Raw genomic sequence first — 20,901 nt, 5'->3', positions numbered from 1 at the left:
TGATCTGGAAGCGGATTCAATTCTAGTTTCGGTGCCTGCACAATAGATGGTAATGGAACCTCATTAGTTACGGGTAAAGAAATATAAGAAATATTACCCGGTTTAGCTTCTTGTAGTGCTGTTAAAGCACCACACATCTCCACTAGATCTCTGTCTATCTCAACGTTCATTTTTGGATGTCCATGAACGTCCAAATCAATGCTATTCCGTAGCACAACTCCAACTTCATCTTTAGCATTCAAATCAAACATTTGTTGTGCTAACGAACCAATAAAAACAATAGAGAAAGCTGAGTGAACATAACTAGGATAGCGCATGGTTTCAAAAATATTGAACCGTATGATCTCCTTATCAAATTCCATAGTGAGTGCACCACTATCAACATCAATCTTCGTCTTTGCAGTTTTCATGAAAGGTCTCCCAAGAAGTAACGAAGTAGATGAACAATTATCTCCATTGTGCATATCCACAATGTAAAAGTCAACCGGAAAGATTAACTAATTCACTTGAACTAACACGTCCTCCACGACTCCCTTAGGATATATATTGGACTTGTTATCCAATTGAATAGTGATGTTTTCCTCTTTTAAAGGTCCGAGATTCAAAGAATCATAAACATCGGCTGACATAACACTTATGGAAGCTCCCAAATCAAGAAAGGCACGCTCAAATTGTCGGTTACCAATAGTAACTGGTACCATGAAACGCCAGGATCTTCACACTTCGTAGGGATCTTCTTAAGTAACATAGTTGTAACACTTTCTCCCACTTGAGTGATCTGATTAGCAATCAACCTATCCTTCCTTATGCACAAATCCTTCGAAACCTTAGTCTACCTGGGTACGGTTCTGATGGCCTCAATAAACGAAATGTTGATGTGTATCTTGCTAAAAATATCCATGATCTCCTTGTCTTCAGCTTCTTTCTTTGACTTGGAAAAACGACTAGGGAAAGGAGGTGGTATGGTAAAAGTGGGAACCGTATCCTTAGGTTGTCCGTTTGAGATTGGTTTTTCCTTTGGGACGGTTTCCTCCTCTACTTCCTTTTCGATGTCGTTACTAATCTCTTTTTGTTGATGTGGCTCTTCAGTTTTTCACCCACTTCTTAGAGTGACTGCATTAACGTGCTCTCTTGGATTCGCACAAGGTTGTGATGGGAGTGTTGTAGACGCATGAGCCTTCATAAGATTCATATCTGTTGCCAATTTCCCCATTTGAGTTTGTAATTCTTTAATAGACGCATCATTCTTTTGTTGATTCTGTTGAAACATGGATGTGAGACCTTGCATCATTGTGATCATCTTCTCTGAGGTGTCCTCCTTTGGAGCTTGAGGTTATGGTTGGAATTGTGATTGTTGAAAACCACCTTGTCTAGCATACGGATTAGGAGCTGCTGCTTGCTTATTAGCATAACTGGAATTAGGACGATCTTTCCAACCAGGATTATAAGCATTAGAATATGGATCATACCTGGGCCTTTGATTAGGAAATTTGGCATTTACCTCGGGTTTCACTTCGTATGAAGGAACAACTGCAGAAGCTATGCGTTGTACCATTTTTTTTCCGTATCACTCATTCATTGATCCATGTGTGAAGATTCTCCCATCTCTCTAACTCTTCTAACTGTCGAGGAATCTCGAGTGTGAAATTGTTAAGTGTTTGCAGCCATGCTCTCAATCAAACTAGTCGCTTCCTTGATAGTTTTATTATCCAATGCACTACTTCTAGCTGCATCAATCAATTGTCTCTCATGTGGTAGTAAACCCTCATAAAAGTGTGTGATAATGAGTTACGGTGGTATTTGATGGTTTGGACAGCTCGCCAACAATCTCTTGTATCTATCCCAGTATTCATACAGAGATTCTCCAATAAATTGCACAATACCACTAATCTCCTTACGAATAGATGCAGCTTTAGAAGTAGGAAAATATTTCTCTAAAAACAGCTTTTTCATTCGGTTCCATGTGGTAATACTTCCGGGAGGGAGACAATATAACCATGATTCTGCTTGGTCCGCCAATGAGAATGGAAAAGCTTGTAGGAAAGCTGTATCAGCATCATCGTCATTCTTTCTCATGCTTCTTATTGTATTCTGAAATTGTTGTAGGTGTCGATTAGGATCTTCACCCGGTAATCCCTTGAACTTCAGAATCCAATGAAGAAGCTTTGACTTAAATTCCACTGTGTCATTCAGAGTAATACACAATGGTTTAAAATCCAAACATGGGGAAGTTAGATCTCTCAACGTTTTCCTCTCCTGAGGAGGAGGTGGTGGAGGATTTTCACCGTCATTCACCATTGTTGATGTAGAAGGTTCTTCTTGATGCGTTTGATGACGTGCTTGAAGTACCGTTCCTTTACGGGTTTGAATTCCGTACTTCTGGTATTCCCAGTCTTTCGGTGCCAGAGATTAAGTACCTGAAAACAAAAATCTAGAAAACGAAATTAAAAACTAAAAAGAAATTCTAAAAAACAAGATTAAAACTAATAAAAATAACAACTAAAGCTACCGACTGCTCCCCGGCAGCGGCGCTAAAATTTGATGGTTGTCGTAGGCTCAACAAATTAATAATATTATTTCCACACAATTAGCTGGTAATATAATGGAAGTAAGGATCGTTCTCACGAAGAGCAGTGTGTTTTAGTTGTCAAAGTGTCACGAAGGGGGGTTTTGTTTTAGATTATGAATAAAATAAATAATCAAAGCAAATATATGTTATATTGTAATCAATAGAGAGAGATATGATCGAGAAATCCTTCTTCGTATATAAACCGTCAATGAGTTATTATAATTGCCTACTCGTCGTTAATCATAGATTATCACCAACCGTAGAATAACAGCTAGATCAGTGCTATCTCCTAAATTCCTTATATCACTGGATACAAAAGTTCTCGCCTACCAGATTCTATTCATCCAAACCACCTAATAGTAGAACACTCAAGGTGTAATTTAGTCGAATGCTTTATCTTTCGTGAATTTATAGGTTGATCCTACTAGTTAGACTCTTAGATCAAGGTCCACTTTTTAGTGTTGTTTATACGCACAATCGCTCCACAGAATCCCTCTGCAAGGTTTTGTGTTCTCTACTTTTGTACAAGTTAATCGACGATTACTTATCTCCTAACTCAATACTAGCAATAGATTGAGTCAACAAATCAATTTAGTTAGCCATCTAAACAATCTATCAATCAATCATAAAAATTAATTAGTATAAACAAACGATAATCGTATGAAGAACTTCAAAGTAGATTAATATAATAACTCAAATTTTGTTTACAACTTAGAATTCATCCTCAATCAATAGGTGTTTAGCTACTCATGGATGTAGAAACATCCATGATATACATATGAGAAAAGTAAAGAGATAACGTTACGATTGAGAATCGCTCCGAAACCATAGCTTTGATATTTCTCCTCTCCAAGACTTACAATTTCGTGACCTAATGATATGATAAGTTTTACATAACCTAACACATTTTTATAGGTTTACATTGCTTGACCTTCGCGTATTTAGTTCGGTTCAAGAACCCGACCCAAAATAACGAAATAACATTCCCAAACGTGCCCTTAGGCCTTCCAAGGAGTTTATACACGTTTTCCTACTTGCTAGGTATCCATACCCGTATGCGTACCTCAAATTCCAGCAGAAATTTTCGGAACTAGGGTATGCGTACCTTAGTGTCTTCGTTATTCAATAAAAACTCGTTTTGGCCACAACGTTTTCGTCCGAACTCAGAATGACCTCATTCTTTTTGCATTTTTTTATCTGTAAATTATATTCAAAATGGTGATGAGAAATCCTTAATTGGAATGAGTTAAGATCGGTATTTGGCCCTTATCTTGATTTTGAGCTTTTTGCTCATTTTCGTCGCACTTCTTCAACTTCTCTTGGACTTCGGCACTTGGATACTTGTAATACTTCTCTTCTTAGCTCTTTTCAATACTTTGTAGCTCCTTTTTGGATGATTCACCTAATAGAGACACATAAGATAAAACAAGAGTAATAATACGAAAATATGCAAGAATAATAGCTTAAACAAGTATGGGATGGACACTAAAATCATATGAATTATGCACTTATCAAATTTCCCCACACTTAGCTTTTTATATTCCTCGATCAAACTAAGTAAAAATAATCCTACATACAACAACTCCATGTCGTGAGGATACGGTTAGTCTTAGCATGAATAACAGGCCTTTAAACCCCTAGGTGTCCCTAGTGGATGAGTTATAGTCTCGTGAGGGCTTACAAGAGATATACCCACAAAACCTACTCCAATCTCTCGCCTTGGAAGAACCACTAAGGATAGAAACAAAGTAGGAAGCCAAATAATTAGCTTGCATATGTCCTTTAGCTGCAAACATCCCACATACATTCCAATCATCATACAAAAGCAATTACTTGCGTGTGACATTCAACCTGGTTGCAAAACTCTACTAAGACAGTCATCGTACTTGTTGCAACGTTTGTCACAACACTCGCATACTGAAATCACATGGATAGATAAGAAAATGGAAATAGAAAAGTGAAATGTGCAAATGTTGACTTAAGTGAAAGATGTTACCCACAATATTTGTACGAATGTCGTCAAAGGATTCTTATTTATAGCGCAATAGTTGAGAGAAGCACCCATTTAACTTGACCACATGATTAGATACTCTAAGCACATGTTTCTTTTTCAACAAGTATGCGATAGTTGCCTTGGATCCTGCGTTCCACGCTTGTTTAGGCGACGAAGACAGGGACAACTTTTCACGCATACTGCCACCCAAGTGTCAAGAACCTCATCAATAGTCTTTTTGAGTTGCTATATAATGATGATATGGTTTTTGTTTCATCGACTACATGATTAGATATCCTAAGAGCATGTTCCTTCTCAGCAAATACGTGACAGTTGCCTTGGATCCTGCGTTCCACGCTTGTTTAGGCGACGGAGACAGGGACAACGTTTCACACATATTGATATCCAAGTGTCGATAAATGAAGATGAGCCTTATATATATATATATATATATTTTAGGGCTCACTCTTTATGAGTGTTAGACAATTGTCTATGGGGCTTTTATATACTCAACCAATGATTACCTTGCTACAACATCCACGACAGTATCAGGATCCCACCAAATCACTTTTAGAGAAACATAAACTGCAAAAATAAAAAGAAAGTGATTCAATAATAATTAATTGCGAGGATGAATCTTTCAAATGACTACCATAGTTTAGTTTCGCATTCAATTATGAACGTATATATTTAAGGATTGTGGAATGATAAAGTGGAACTCAATCTATAGCCGTAAGAACTGTTTCAACCTTAAAAAGGTTTAGAGTGTCATCCTAAATAGCTCATAATTAACTCCAAAATATGAAGTCTCAAGAATGCAATAAATCAAAGAGTATTATTATTATTATGTGTATATGCAAATAGTAGATACTAAATTCTCCCTCACACTTAAACTCAACATTGTCCTTAATGTTCAAAACCAAAAATTCTGATTTCTGACATACCAGACCTGAAAAACACAAAAACTGTACTAATGGGTAGAGAATAAGCAAAACAATTATAAACAAAAGTTGTTCGCCTACGTCTTTTCTATAAGGTTTCAAAAGGGCACAACATTTCGATAAACGGTCTGACTTTTATGGCCTCCGGACTGACAGACATGCAATCTGAAAAAGTTCTGGAAAAATACCGAAACCCAAATGTCCAGGTCTATAGATCCAACTTAACAAACTCCAAATTAATATTTTCTTTTTGTAAAAGAAAGGTTAATCTGTCCTCTTTTAATGTTGGGGTCAACCACTCAAATCGGGCTCCGTATGAAGTCTCTAGAGCTATTTTCGTGACAAGTATGCAGTCAGAATTTTCTGACGAGAATTCGTCAAAACTTTCATTAAAGATATAAGACTTGTAAAATTTAAGATGGGAATGCAAGATATGATACGCAAAACTAAGAAAACTAAAAACAAAAGGTATATAGATACAAAATTGATGGGTTGCCTCCCATTTAGCGCTTAGTTTAATGTCCTCAGCCCGACTTGGCATTCTGTCAATTACTCCTCCAGAGGGAGATAATCACGAAATTCTTGCACATCCATATCCACATAAGCATGCTTTCATAATATGTCTTCAATCTATGGTCGTTCACCTTTAAATTTGTTCCATTTCTAAGACTAGAAATTTCAACTGCGCCATGAGAATAAACATTAGTAACAACATACGGTCCAATCAATCTGGAACTTAGCTTACCAGGAAATAATTTTAGACGAGAATAAAATAAAAGAACTTTTTGTCCCACAACAAAATTCTTCCGAGAAATCATCTTGTCATGGAAAAGTTTCGTCTTCTCCTTGTAAATGTGAGAACTCTCGTAAGCATCATTATGTATCTCCTCTAGCTCATTGAGTTGTAACTTCCTTTGTTTCCCATCATTGTCATAATCCATGTTGCACATCTTTATCGCCCAATATGCCTTGTGTTCAAGTTCAACCGGAAGATGACAAACTTTTCCATAAACCAACCGATATGGAGACATACCAATCGGTGTTTTGTACGCCGTTCTATACGCCCAAAGCGCATCATTAAGCCTATAACTCCAATCTTTCTGTGTAGTGTTGACGGTTTTCTCAATAATGGATTTAATCTCACGGTTCGAGATTTCGGCTTGCCCACTAGTTTGTGGGTGATACGACGTACCAACCTTGCGTGTTATGTTGTACTTCTTGAATAGAGTATGGAAGGATTTCTGAAAATGCGAGCCTCCGTCACTGATAACCACTCTTGTGTACCATGTCTAGAAAAAATATATTCCTTCACAAACTCACAAACAACTCGAGAATCATTAGTAGGGGTGGCTTTAGCTTCCACCCATTTAGAAACATAATCTACAACAAGAAGTATATAAAATTTTCCGTTAGAATTGACAAAAGGACCCATAAAATCAATTCTCCACACATCAAATACTTCAACAACAAGAATTGGTGTGAGTGGCATTTGATTTCGAGGACCTAGATTGCCCGTTCTTTGACATCTATCACAAGATTTGCAAAAAATATAAGCATCCTCAAATAGGGTAGGCCAATAAAATCCACTTTCAAGTACTTTGAAAGCGGTACATTTAGAACCAAAGTGACCACCACATGCATAAGTATGACAAAAAGTAAGAATAAATTGAAATTCAGAATTAGGTACGCACCTGCGGATGATTTGATCAGAACCGTATTTCCACAAGTAGGGTTCATCCCACACATACTGTTTGGCTATTTTCTTAAGTTTAAGCTTTTGAAAATTAGACATTGTACTAGGTACTTGTGATACATGTGTATATTCCTCTTTCCGGGAACTAGTGATCTTCAAGAAGGATTGAGGATATAATTGTAATTAAGGAAGGAATACTGATTTTTATGCAATATTCTTATATAAGGAAATATTCCTAAACAAGGTAATATTCTTAGATAAAGAAATATACCTAGAAAAGATTATATTTACTAGACAAGATAATATTTCTAGATAAGGAAATATATACTTAGAAAAGGAATTACTCCTAGATAAGAAATTAGATTCCTAGAAGGTTTGGGAAACCGTTAAATATATAAATAGAGATGTTTAGCTCATAGCTAAGACATCTAGAGTGTGGTTTGTGATACAGACACACATAGATCGAAATAGTGTGGTTTTGTGTGACAAACATACTTAGAAAGGGAAGTTTGTGAGACAAATCACCTAGAGAGAAGTTTGTGAGGAAATTAATTATTGTAAAAGCAAACTTAGAAAATACTTTAAGGTTATTTACCTAGAGAGATTGTGAGCGTAACAAAGAGAGAATTGTAATAGTTTTCTTGTTCATAATATAGAGAAGATATTTTCTTCGAATATGCTTTCTAGTGTGTTCTGTTTTCTAGTTTTCATATATTATTATTATGAATTCCGCCTCTATAATAATAGTCACCAAGGTACAGAGATCAATACGTATCAAGTTGGTATCAGAGCAAGGTTCGTTTCTTTTAGGGAAGAATCCTATGGTTTATGGTTTTCACTAGGTCTCTCTACGTAAAACTTGGTGAGGTGCTCGAGAAGCTAGAAGACGTTAGGAGAACAAGGGAAATATGGGAACAGTTGATGATCCTAAGCAAAGCAAACCACAAACTATGGAAGAAAAGGTGGCTACGCAACAAATATACATGAAGTTGATTCAATATACCTTTAAAGAATTGACTGAATGTATTCGTTCTCATGCACCCAAGTCAAAGGCGAAGAAAAAGACTACGTCTCCATCTGGTGTTTTTGAAGAAGAAGAAGAAGAACCGGTCAAAGAAGATTGCATCATGGAGCGAAGAGTGACTAAGCCAAAACAAGAAGATAAAGAAGCTTTTCTAATTAGACGTCAAGGTCAAGTTTCCAGCAAAGAGAGATGGTTCATCAGGTTGAAAGGAACTCTCGGGTTCCCTAACCTCCAAATATAACTTTCACAGGAGTTCAAGTTCTTGAGTGGGGGCGCATGATACATGTGTATCTTCCTCTTTCTGGGAACTAGTGATCTTCAAGAAGGATTGAGGATATAATTGTAATTAAGGAAGGAATACTGATTTTTATGCAGTGTTCTTAGATAAACAAATATTCCTAAACAAGGTAATATTCTTAGATAAAGAAATTTACCTAGAAAAGAAATATTTCCTAGACAAGGTAATATTTCTAGATAAGGAAATATATACTTAGAAAAGGAATTATTCCTAGATAAGGAATATTCCTAGAACAAGGTAATATTCTTAGAAAAGGAAATATACCTAGAAAAGGAATTACTCCTAGATAAGGAATTAAATTCCTAGAAGGTTTCGGAAACTGTTAAATACATAAATAGAGATGTTTATCTCATAGCTAAGACATCTAGAGTGTGGTTTGTGATACAGACACACATAGATCGAAATGGTGTGGTTTTGTGTGACAAACATACCTAGAGAGGGAAGTTTGTGAGACAAATCACCTAGAGAGAATTTTGTGAGGCAATTAATTATTGTAAAAGCAAACTTAGTAAATAATTTAAGGTTATTTACCTAGAGAGATTGTGAGCGTAACAAAGAGAGAATTGTAATAGTTTTCTTGTTCATAATCTCGAGAAGATATTTTCTTCGAATCTGGTTTCTAGTGTGTTTTTTTTTCAAGTTTTCATTTATTATTATTCTGAATTCCGCCTCTATAATAATAGTCACCAAGGTACAGATATCATACGTATCAACTTGTCTTGTAACCAAGTAGTTCACTATGTCCGCGTACCAAGGTGTTGAATCTTTAATTGAGAAAAGTTGTTCGTCCGGAAAACGATATTGTAAAGGAAGTTCTTCTTCGGAAACAACAAGTCTACTAAGATGATCCAAAACAGTATTCTCAACACCTCTTTTATCCTTGATTTTATAATCAAATTCTTGTAATAGTAGAATCCACCATATAAATCTTGGCTTAGCTTCTTTCTTCTTTAATAAGTACCTAAGTGATGCGTGATCAGAATCCAAAACGACTTTTGAACCCACCAAATAAGATCTAAATTTTTCTAATGCAAACACTATAGCTAGAAATTCTTTCTCGGTGGTAAAATAGTTGATTTGTGCATCGTTTAGGGTCCTAGATGCATGATAAATAACGTGAGACAGCTTGTCTACTCTTTGACCCAAAACGGCTCCAACTGCATAGTCACTTGCATCACACATTAATTCAAATGGTAAACTCCAATACGGTGACTTGATAATTGGTGCATTCGTTAACAACTCTTTTAATCTATCAAAGGCATCATTGCACTCGTTGTTGAAGTCAAAAATAAACTCTTTTTGTAATAATTTGCACATCGGTATTGAGATTTTGGAGAAATCCTTGATAAACCGCCTGTGAAAAACCTGCATGACCAATAAAAGAAAGAATATCCTTCACCGAAGTGGGATATTGTAAGTTTCTTATTAAATCTATCTTTTTTTTGTCAACTTCAAGCCCTCGAGAGGACACAATATGACCAAGCACTATTTCATGTCCCAATTAAGCACAAGTTCAAGATTTTGTAAACAAATATCAAATGAATTTCCATAAACACTAAAATCATCCATAAATACCTCAATAATACGCTCCAAATAGTCAGAAAATATACTAACCATACACCTCTGAAAAGTGGCAGGCGCATTGCAAAGACCAAACGACATCCGTCTATAGGCAAACGTACCAAAAGGGCAAGTGAAAGTAGTCTTCTCTTGATCTTCTGGTGCAATAACAATCTGATTGTATCCCGAATAACCGTCCAAAAAGCAATAATGTGAATGTCCCGCTAACCTCTCTAACATTTGATCAATAAAAGGCAAAGGAAAGTGATCCTTTCGGGTTGCGGCATTAAGCTTTCTGTAGTCTATGCACACTCTCCATCCTGTTTAAACTCTTATAGGAACAAGTTTATCATCTTGATTTCTAACAACAGTGACACCTGCTTTCTTAGGCACCACCTGAACCGGGCTAACCCATTTGCTGTCAGAAATTGGGTAAATCACCCTCACACTTAGTAATTTGAGGATCTCTTTCTTCACGACCTCCATCATTGGGGGGGTTAAGCCTACGTTGAGGATCACGTACAGGCTTAAAATCATCTTCCATTAGGATTCTATGCATGCACATGGATGGACTAATGCCTTTGATATCAGCAATTGTCCATCCAATAGCCGTTTTGTTCTCTTTCAGAACCCTAAGTAGACGTTCTTCTTGTATTGGGGGTGAGGTTCTTTGAAATAATCACCGGAAGTTCTTCTTTATCACCCAAGTACGCGTACTTTAAGTGATCCATAAGCGGATTCAATTCTAGTTTCGGTGCCTGCACAATAGATGGTAATGGAACCTCATTAGTTACGAGTAAAGAAATATAAGAAATATTACCCGGTTTAGCTTCTTTTAGTGATGTTAAAGCACCACACATCTCCACTAGCTCTCTGGATATCTCAACGTCCATTTTTGGATGTCCATGAACGTCCAAATCAATGCTATTCGGTAGCACAACTCCAAGTTCATCTTTAGCATTCAAATCAAACATTTGTTGTGCTAACGAACCAATAACAACAATAGAGAAAGCTGAGTGAACATAACTAGGATAGCGCATGGTTTCAAAAATATTGAACCGTATGATCTCCTTATCAAATTCCATAGTGAGTGCACCACTATCAACATCAATCTTCGTCTTTGCAGTTTTCATGAACGGTCTCCCAAGAAGTAACGAAGTAGATGAACAATTATCTCCATTGTGCATATCCACAATGTAAAAGTCAACCGGAAAGATTAACTAATTCACTTGACCTAACACGTCCTCCACGACTCCCTTAGGATATATATTGGACTTGTTAGCCAATTGAATAGTGATGTTTGCCTCTTTTAAAGGTCCGAGATTCAAAGAATCATAAACATCGGATGACATAACACTTATGGAAGCTCCCAAATCAAGAAAGGCACGCTCAAATTGTCGGTTACCAATAGTAACTGGTACAGTGAAACGCCAGGATCTTCACACTTCGTAGGGATCTTCTTAAGTAACATAGTTGTAACACTTTCTCCCACTTGAGTGATCTCATTAGCAATCAACCTATCCTTCCTTGTACACAAATCCTTCGAAACCTTAATATACCTGGGTACGGTTCTGATGGCCTCAATAAACGGAATGTTGATGTGTATCTTGCTAAAAATATCCATGATCTCCTTGTCTTGAGCTTCTTTCTTTGACTTGGAAAAACGACTAGGGAAAGGAGGTGGTATGGTAAAAGTGGGAACCGTATCCTTAGGTTGTCCGTTTGAGATTGGTTTTTCCTTTGGGACGGTTTCCTCCTCTACTTCCTTTTCGATGTCGTTACTAATCTCTTTTTGTTGATGTGGCTCTTCAGTTTTTCACCCACTTCTTAGAGTGACTGCATTAACGTGCTCTCTTGGATTCGCACAAGGTTGTGATGGGAGTGTTGTAGACGCATGAGCCTTCATAAGATTCATATCCGTTGCCAATTGCCCCATTTGAGTTTGTAATTCTTTAATAGACGCATCATTCTTTTGTTGATTCTGTTGAAACATGGATGTGAGACCTTGCATCATTGTGATCATCTTCTCTGAGGTGTCCTCCTTTGGAGCTTGAGGTTGTGGTTGGAATTGTGATTGTTGAAAACCACCTTGTCTAGCATACGGATTAGGAGCTGCTGCTTGCTTATTAGCATAACTGGAATTAGGATGATCTTTCCAACCAGGATTATAAGCATTAGAATATGGATCATACCTGGGCCTTTGATTAGGAAATTTGGCATTTACCTCGGGTTTCACTTCGTATGAAGGAACAACTGCAGAAGCTATGCGTTGTGCCATTTTTTTTTCCATATCACTCATTCATTGCTCCATGTGTGAAGAATCTCCCATCTCTCTAACTCTTCTAACTGTCGAGGAATCTCGAGTGTAAAATTGTTAAGTGTTTGCAGCCATGCTCTCAATCAAACTAGTTGCTTCCTTGATAGTTTTATTATCCAATGCACTACTGCTAGCTGCATCAATCAAGTGTCTCTCATGTGGTAGTAAACCCTCATAAAAGTGTGTGATAATGAGTTGCGGTGGTATTTGATGGTTTGGACAGCTCGCCAACAATCTCTTGTATCTATCCCAATATTCATACAGAGATTCTCCAATAAATTGCACAATACCACTAATCTCCTTACGAATAGATGCAGCTTTAGAAGTAGGAAAATATTTCTCTAAAAACAGCTTTTTCATTCGGTTCCATGTGGTAATACTTCCGGGAGCGAGACAATATAACCATGATTCTGCTTGGTCCGCCAATGAGAATGGAAAAGCTTGTAGGAAAGCTGTATCAACATCATCGTCATTCTTTCTCATGCTTCTTATTGTATTCTGAAATTGTTGTAGGTGTCAATTAGGATCTTCACCCGGTAATCCCTTGAACTTCGGAATCCAATGAAGAAGATTTGACTTAAATTCCACTGTGTCATTCAGAGTAATACACAATGTTTTAGAATCCAAACATGGGGATGTTAGATCTCTCAACGTTTTCCTCTCCTGAGGAGGAGGTGGTGGAGGATTTTCACCGTCATTCACCATTGTTGATGTAGAAGGTTCTTCTTGATGCGTTTGATGACGTGCTTGAAGTACCGTTCCTTTACGGGTTTGAATTCTGTACTTCTGGTATTCCCAGTCTTTCGGTGCCAGAGATTAAATACCTGAAAACAAAAATCTAGAAAACGAAATTAAAAACTAAAAAGAAATTCTAAAAAACAAGATTAAAACTAATAAAAATAACAACTAAAGCTACCGACTGCTCCCCGGCAGCGGCGCTAAAATTTGATGGTTGTCGTAGGCTCAACAAATTAATAATATTATTTCCACACAATTAACTGGTAATATAATGGAAGTAAGGATCGTTCTCACGAAGAGCAGTGAGTTTTAGTTGTCAAAGTGTCACAAAGGGGGGTTTTTGTTTTAGATTGTGAATAAAATAAATAATCAAAGCAAATATATGTTATATTGTAATCAATAGAGAGAGATATGATCGAGGAATCCTTCTTCGTATATAAACCGTCAATGAGTTATTATAATTGTCTACTCGTCGTTAATCATAGATTATCACCAACCGTAGAATAACATCTAGATCAGTGCTATCTCCTAAATTCCTTATATCACTGGATACAAAAGTTCTCGCCTACCAGATTCTATTCATCCAAACCACCTAGTAGTAGATCACTCAAGGTGTAATTTAGTCGAATGCTTTATCTTTCGTGAATTTATAGGTTGATCCTACTAGTTAGACTCTTAGATCAAGGTCCACTTTTTAGTGTTGTTTATATGCACAATCGCTCCACAGAATCCCTCTGCAAGGTTTTGTGTTCTCTACTTGTGTACAAGTTAATCGACGATTACTTATCTCCTAACTCAATACTAGCAATAGATTGAGTCAACAAATCAATTTAGTTAGCCATCTAAACAATCTATCAATCAATCATAAAAATTAATTAGTATAAACAAACGATAATCGTATGAAGAACTTCAAAGTAGATTAATATAATAACTCAAATTTTGTTTACAACTTAGATTTCATCCTCAATCAATAGGTGTTTAGCTACTCATGGATGTAGAAACATCCATGATATACATATGAGAAAAGTAAAGAGATAACGTTACGATTGAGAATCGCTCCGAAACCATAGCTTTGATATTTCTCCTCTCCAAGACTTACAATTTCGTGACCTAATGATATGATATGTTTTACATAACCTAACACCTTTTTATAGGTTTACATTGCTTGGCCTTCACGTATTTAGTTCAGTTCAAGAACCCGACCCAAAATAACGAAATAACGTTCCCAAACGTGCCCTTAGGACTTCCAAGAAATTTATACACGTTTTCCTACTCGCATACCTCAAATTCCAGCAGAAATTTTCGGAACTAGGGTATGCGTACCCGTATGCGTACCCTAGTGTCTTCGGTATTCAATAAAAACTCGTTTTGGCCACAACTTCTTCGTCTGAACTCCGAATGACCTTATTCTTTTTGCATTCTTTTTATCTTTAAATTATCTTCAAGATGGTGATGAGAAATCCTTAATTTGAATGAGTTAAGATTGGTCTTTGGCCCTTCTCTTGATTTTGAGCGTTTTGCTCCTTTTCGTCGCACTTCTTCAACTTTTCTTGGACTTGGGCACTTGGATACTTGGAATACTTCTCTTCTTAGCTCTTTTAAGCACTTTGTAGATCCTTTTTGGATGATTCACCTAATAGAGACACATAAGAGAAAACAAGAGTTATAATACGAAAATATGCAAGAATAATAGCTTAAACAAGTATGGAATGGACACTAAAATCATATGAATTATGAACTTATCACATTGTTGGGAGAAGAATGCATTGAAAGATATGATAAAACTTCATCCTAATAATCGATATGTGCAGTTGTCGCTTGCTCAAAAGTTCGGGAGAACTTACTGCTGGTGTAATTTTGCATGGAATAAAGATGGACTTTCGGTTCAAAGAGGATATCGGGTCTATAATGGGGGTGAAGATTGTTTTTCTAAGAATAATTGTTCGTGGACAGCACGTTAAGATGGAATTTATCGATATAATGGTGGTCTTGATTAATGGTAGTTCGTTGCATCTTGGTAAAATTGAAACCTATTAACAAGCCAAAGATTAAGAATAAAAGTGAATGCCGATGACAAAATAGTTTGTGCATTTGGTTATATTTTATATATAAGTTGCGTGAGAAAATAAATAAATACTGCAATGCAATTGATTAATAAAATAATTCAATTTCGACTCAAACTTTTCATTTTTACCGTGAAATTAGGTGTGTTATTTTTATTGTTACCGCTTTGATTTTTTAATCTGTTCTTTTTAAAAAAAAATACATATTTTTCAGTATTCTTTTTTAATATGTAGAATCTGATAGTATGTCTAAAAAATAGTAATTTTCAATAAAAAAAAGGCTTTGCTTTAGTATTTACGTTGTTATGAAAAGAGCAAAATGACATACAAGCTATATGATCTCAAACCGATGCAAACTAGTTACTGCTTATATCAGTGATATTTTGCAACTTATTTATTTTCGTGGACTTATTGTTGTGTACACTACCAAATGACTTCTTACAATATTTAACTATCAAATGATGTTTCACAGCTTCCTACCCATGACTCATTCAGGTCGCTAACATTGTTTTAAGAAGATTTTTGAAGGATCCTAAAAATAGTATTATTTACATATTTATTCATCCCAAGATGAATGAAACATGTACTTTGTTATTAGTGAAAACTACAGGGAGACCCATTTTTCCAATTTCTTCCACTGTGAAATCCACGTCCAGAAATCTAAAGGCGCGCACCCATTTTCTAGGAAAAAATTATTCCAGGACCCAAAATTATTGAAATTAAATTTAATCGTGAGATTTTATATGTTCATCGTGCTCTTCTTCTTCTCTCTTTATCCTCGATCTCCGAATCCGATCTGATTTCATAAAATACGAAATTACTTCATTGAAAAATAAGTTTTAGCTGTAGATCTATGATTATCAAACCTTGTTTTACAAACCCATTTAAGGATTTTCTCTGAAAAACAGAAACATGGTGGTTTTAGCCTAATTTGGGTTATCATCTTTGGATGAAGAACAAAGAATCGCTATCAGTAAGGTACTTTTGGAGCTATATCAAAGCTGACATCCTTATTCTTCTGCCTCTACCATCAACTTTAGTATGTCTATCTTTATTTGAACTTTTTTTTGGTGCTAATTGTTTCTTTAAACTTCCTTGCTGCTGATCATCTTTCTGATCTCCAGCTACTACTATATTGAAATCTTTAACTTCTGATGCTGCTTTATGATTATGGGTTTCTTCCATTTCAACAATCTGGGTCTGTTTTGATCTTGATTTTGAATGTGGGTTTATGTTTATTCCTCCTCCTCCTTCTCTAGGTTCCATTCATTCAAAGTACTTAAAAAAAAACTGGTCTTTTTCTTTCTGTTTTTTCATCAAAGTCTGAAACAAAGAAAAAAATGACTAAACTTTCATGGGTATTCACTGTTCTTGGCAAAAAATACTTGATTTCAAAAAAAAAAAACTGAATATAAAGAGTTGAGATCAAGCACGTGAGGTCCACTAGGATTAAACAAATGAGTGGGATGTGATACACAGAGGCTAAAGAAATGGTGGACGATGTTTACTAGAAATTGAGAGACAAATACTGGGGTCTGTTGCTGGTGTTGGTCTGTTTAGTGTCTGCAGATCATGGTTAAATACAGGCTCGAGCTGTGCAGGCTGTGGTGATGTGCAATAGCCGATAGAGAATGAAAGGAAATGGCAGCAACGAAGCTAGCTGTTCGGGTAAATTTGTTGCATATATAACTTGTTATGCAATCCCGAAAACAGTTGCATAACACGTTTTGCAGTTTTTTTTTTTTTTTGCATAACTTGTTATGCAGTCCAGAAAACGGTTGCATAACACGTTGTGCAGATAATATTTTGTTAGTATTGAAACCAACAAAAAATAAGGTTGCATAACTTGTCATGCACCTATAATAATATCTACATAACATGTTATGCAGTCGTGAAAATGGATGCATAATCTGTTATGCATCCGAAAAGATGGCTGCATAATGCATTATGCATCGAGAAAATTGTTGCAAATCTTTTATGCATCGAGAAAATTGATGCATAACCTGTTCTTTTAATTCCTTAAGTTGAATTCGGGATATCGGGAGGAGAAGACCATAAGAGGTTAGAAAAGGAAAAACCAACTTATTCTTCTACTCAAAATATTGGTAATAACATTCAGATTTCTAGAGTTTCGGATATCTGACTCTTTAATTTAATATGAGTATGACTCAATTCACCATGGTGATTACTCATATTTCTTTCTTATACAAAAAAATCTATCATCGATTTTAGGGTTTGTTTTAATTTCATGTTTATTAGCATAATTGACTCGTAATTTTATTTTGCGGTTACTACTATGGTTTCATCTAAAACAATAGAATTTTAGATGAGTTATTATTGAATTGAAGAAATTTTGATTGAATTTATGTGATTGGTTTCAACTGATGAATAGTAAGTAACACTTCCCTTTTTTCTTTTCTTTTTTGTACCGAAAGGTAATGTTGAATTTATGGATAATCAAGTTTAACAATGAATATTATTACGAATAATAGGCAGATTACTTAACTTTCGCGTATTTTTTTATAGTTACCAAGAGGATTTTGTGTTGCAGTTTCTTCTAGACTTTCGTGTTGATAATGTTCTTTGTAGAATTTCTCAGTTGTTTTGGGAACTTCGTATAGATATATGTTTTTAGTACAATGCGATTAGTTCTTGATTTTACAAATTTATGGTGTATCGTATGTATATAATCAATGTTGTTTGTAGTCATGGAGGAGTTGGCTTTTCTTATTAAAGGAAATTTACCATGGAAGCATCTACTTATTAATTATATTACAAATGTAACACCCAAAAGTGATGGTATAGCCTCCACAAGACGGATGCCTCCATGATAAACATTTTACTAGATATGAGACTAGCATACGTAGTAGATGCTCAACTTGAACTTGGCAACTTCGAAAAATCCCATAAGAAAAATCATGAAAGTTTAAAAAATTGTTCTTTAGGTTTCTCTAAAAACATAGAAAAACCATTTTTCTTGGATGTCCCATTAGGTTGAGAAAAATTTGTTTATATAATCTCTCAGTACAATTTAAGAAGAAGAACTTCCCGGTACGAGACTAATAAATTTTTTATTCACAAGAGAAAATAAGAATTTACTTTATTTACTTAAAAGCTTTAAAATAAAACTTCATCTATATTATATTCCGACAGTTCAGAATTTAAACACAGAAATATTCAGCAAGTGTCAATGATCAGAATATCATCAGCAGACTGAGTGCTGAAAATCTTGACTCTAAAACTAACCGACGACTTGCCGATCAAACTTACGGGGTTATGCCATAACTTATGCCAACACAATGGGCCTATGGGTGGTACGAATATATAGGTAACTGCCCCACTTCAATAAATGGTATAATTGCACCAAGAAGCTAATCTCCCTTTCAGTAAGAACCCTGATTTTGGGCATACCTAAATCTTTCTAGGCATACCTAATAAAAACAAAAAAAGATGTGAAATAACAAAATCAGAAGCCCCCTTAACCAATTTTTTTAATGACAAATCTGCCCTTTTAGGATTAGTGTTAATACTAATGATTAGTTAAAATAATTCTGATTAGTGATTAATGATTAGTGATTAGTGATTAGTTTTAAGATTATTTAGTTATAAATTTGTGTAGATGAAAATTTTTGAGTAAGAAAAAAAAGTTCGATTTTTTTGGAGAAGGAGAAGGGGAAAATGAGAAAAAAGCTTGTATTTGATTCAATGGATGAGGAGGGTACACTTCTATCCTATGTTTAATCTCACTTTTGTAGCTTAAAATCATAAAAAGTTTGTGTTTTTCACTAAAGTTCGGCGAGTCTGGAATATGTTCGGCTTAATATATCAGCCGAACCCACCTGGATATTGACAACTAATGAACAGTTCGGCAAGCTGAAAGTGTTATTATTATGAGCCGAACCTACTTTGTAGCCCCTAGTTCGGCTTGTTTAAAAATGTCATAATGAGCCGAACCTAATCCTGTGTGATCTGGAAGAAAAATTATCTGAGGTTCGGCTTATATTGAGAAAATCGTAAGCGCCGAACCTTTTGGTAGTACATGGTTCAGCTATTTACGTAAGTATTATATAAGCCGAACCTGATCACTTATATTCCTGATAATTGTTGGGGTAAGAATTTTGTATTGGTTCGGCACATAATGTGAATATCGTAATAGCCGAACCTCGTAAATGTGCTAGGTTCGACACATATTATGATTATCGAATACGCCGAACCCCTATGCATCTCTATCTGTGACTAGGTTCGGCTTGAAATTTCATGTCGAACTGTTCATATACACTTACAGGAAGCTTTTGTGAAGAACAGTTCGGCTAAAAACGCAACTCAATTTTGAGCCGAACCCAACACCGTAACAGTCATTTAATCGATGAATAACAACAAATACGAGATTGGGTTTGTAAAACTTACTTACTTACCCTCATTTCCGGAGTTGGAGATGCAGTTGGTTCAATTTCTGGTTCAATTGGTGGTTGATTTTCAGTTTCTACACCTTCATCTCCAATTGGTTTTTCTTCTTCAATTGATGGATTAGAAGACGATTTGGTTCGCCTAGTCCCTGCTTTTCTTTGTACGAGTCATTATGTGGTTGAGTTTAATCGACAATCAATTTTTTACGAATCGACAATTAATCACGGTGATGGATTTTTTTTTCGCGGGAGGGGAAGAGTTCGGCTAGAGGAGGAAGAAGAAGAGATGTTAAGGGAAACTGATTTTGATTTTTTAGAAAACTAATTTTAGATTTTTGTATTATGGGTATATAGGTAATTGAACTACTCATAGAGTACCCCTTATAAGGTCATCCAAGATGGGACTATTGTTTTGTATGCCTAGAAAGATTTGAGTATGCCCAAAATCAGGGTTCTTTACTAATTCTGGTATTTTCACATATGACTTCTGTAAGGAAAAGGATAGTTCAATTGGGAATTGTCATTGTCGCCAAGTCTTACATTATATGTCCCTGTAATCATCCTGTATGAATGTCAGACTGAGTGTGGCTTACAATTAGATGAATGATGCTTTCACCTTAATTTCCAGCACAAAGTCTATGTCTGCAATCATACACATTCTTCGTATGGGTCTTGGTAAGCAATGCAATAATGATCTACAGTTCTTAATACAAAGGCAGCAAATTCATTGAAGCAACCTTTTCATATTGCAGAAAGGTTTAAAACGTGATGTTGCATATCTACAACTTATGCTTTTGGTTTCTGAAAATGCAAACCAAAAAAACTTCTTTCTAGTCATTATCGATAGTTTACAATTCGTAAGAAAGTAAGAACAGATTATCAGGAGATTAATACATTTCTATAAACTAATTATAAAAAGAAAGTCAAGTGATATCATGATACCTTCGTACACGGAGACAGGTGAGGTGATACATTTACGGTCGACTCCTCCGCATAATTGTGAAATTTTTACACATTAAAAAGCTACAAATACTACAATCTTCTTCAGCGAATAAAGTTTGGGCATATAATTAGGTACGGATATTGCAAGTCTTGTGCTTAGATTAATAAACCAATACGTAATGAGAACCATACATTGTTGCTACCATATCTCTGGACCACCATTAAACTTACATATTTTACGAAATTGTTAATTAATCATTAATCAGTTAATTAATGGAAAAATAAATTAGGTTTGAAATGGTTTTATGTTGTAATACCTCCTTCATCATGAAATGCTCCTCAATGATTTTGATAAAA

This window comes from Papaver somniferum, chromosome 3 (assembly GCF_003573695.1).
Source record: "Papaver somniferum cultivar HN1 chromosome 3, ASM357369v1, whole genome shotgun sequence".
NCBI lineage: Eukaryota > Viridiplantae > Streptophyta > Magnoliopsida > Ranunculales > Papaveraceae > Papaver > Papaver somniferum.
This window is presented reverse-complemented; position numbering follows the sequence as displayed.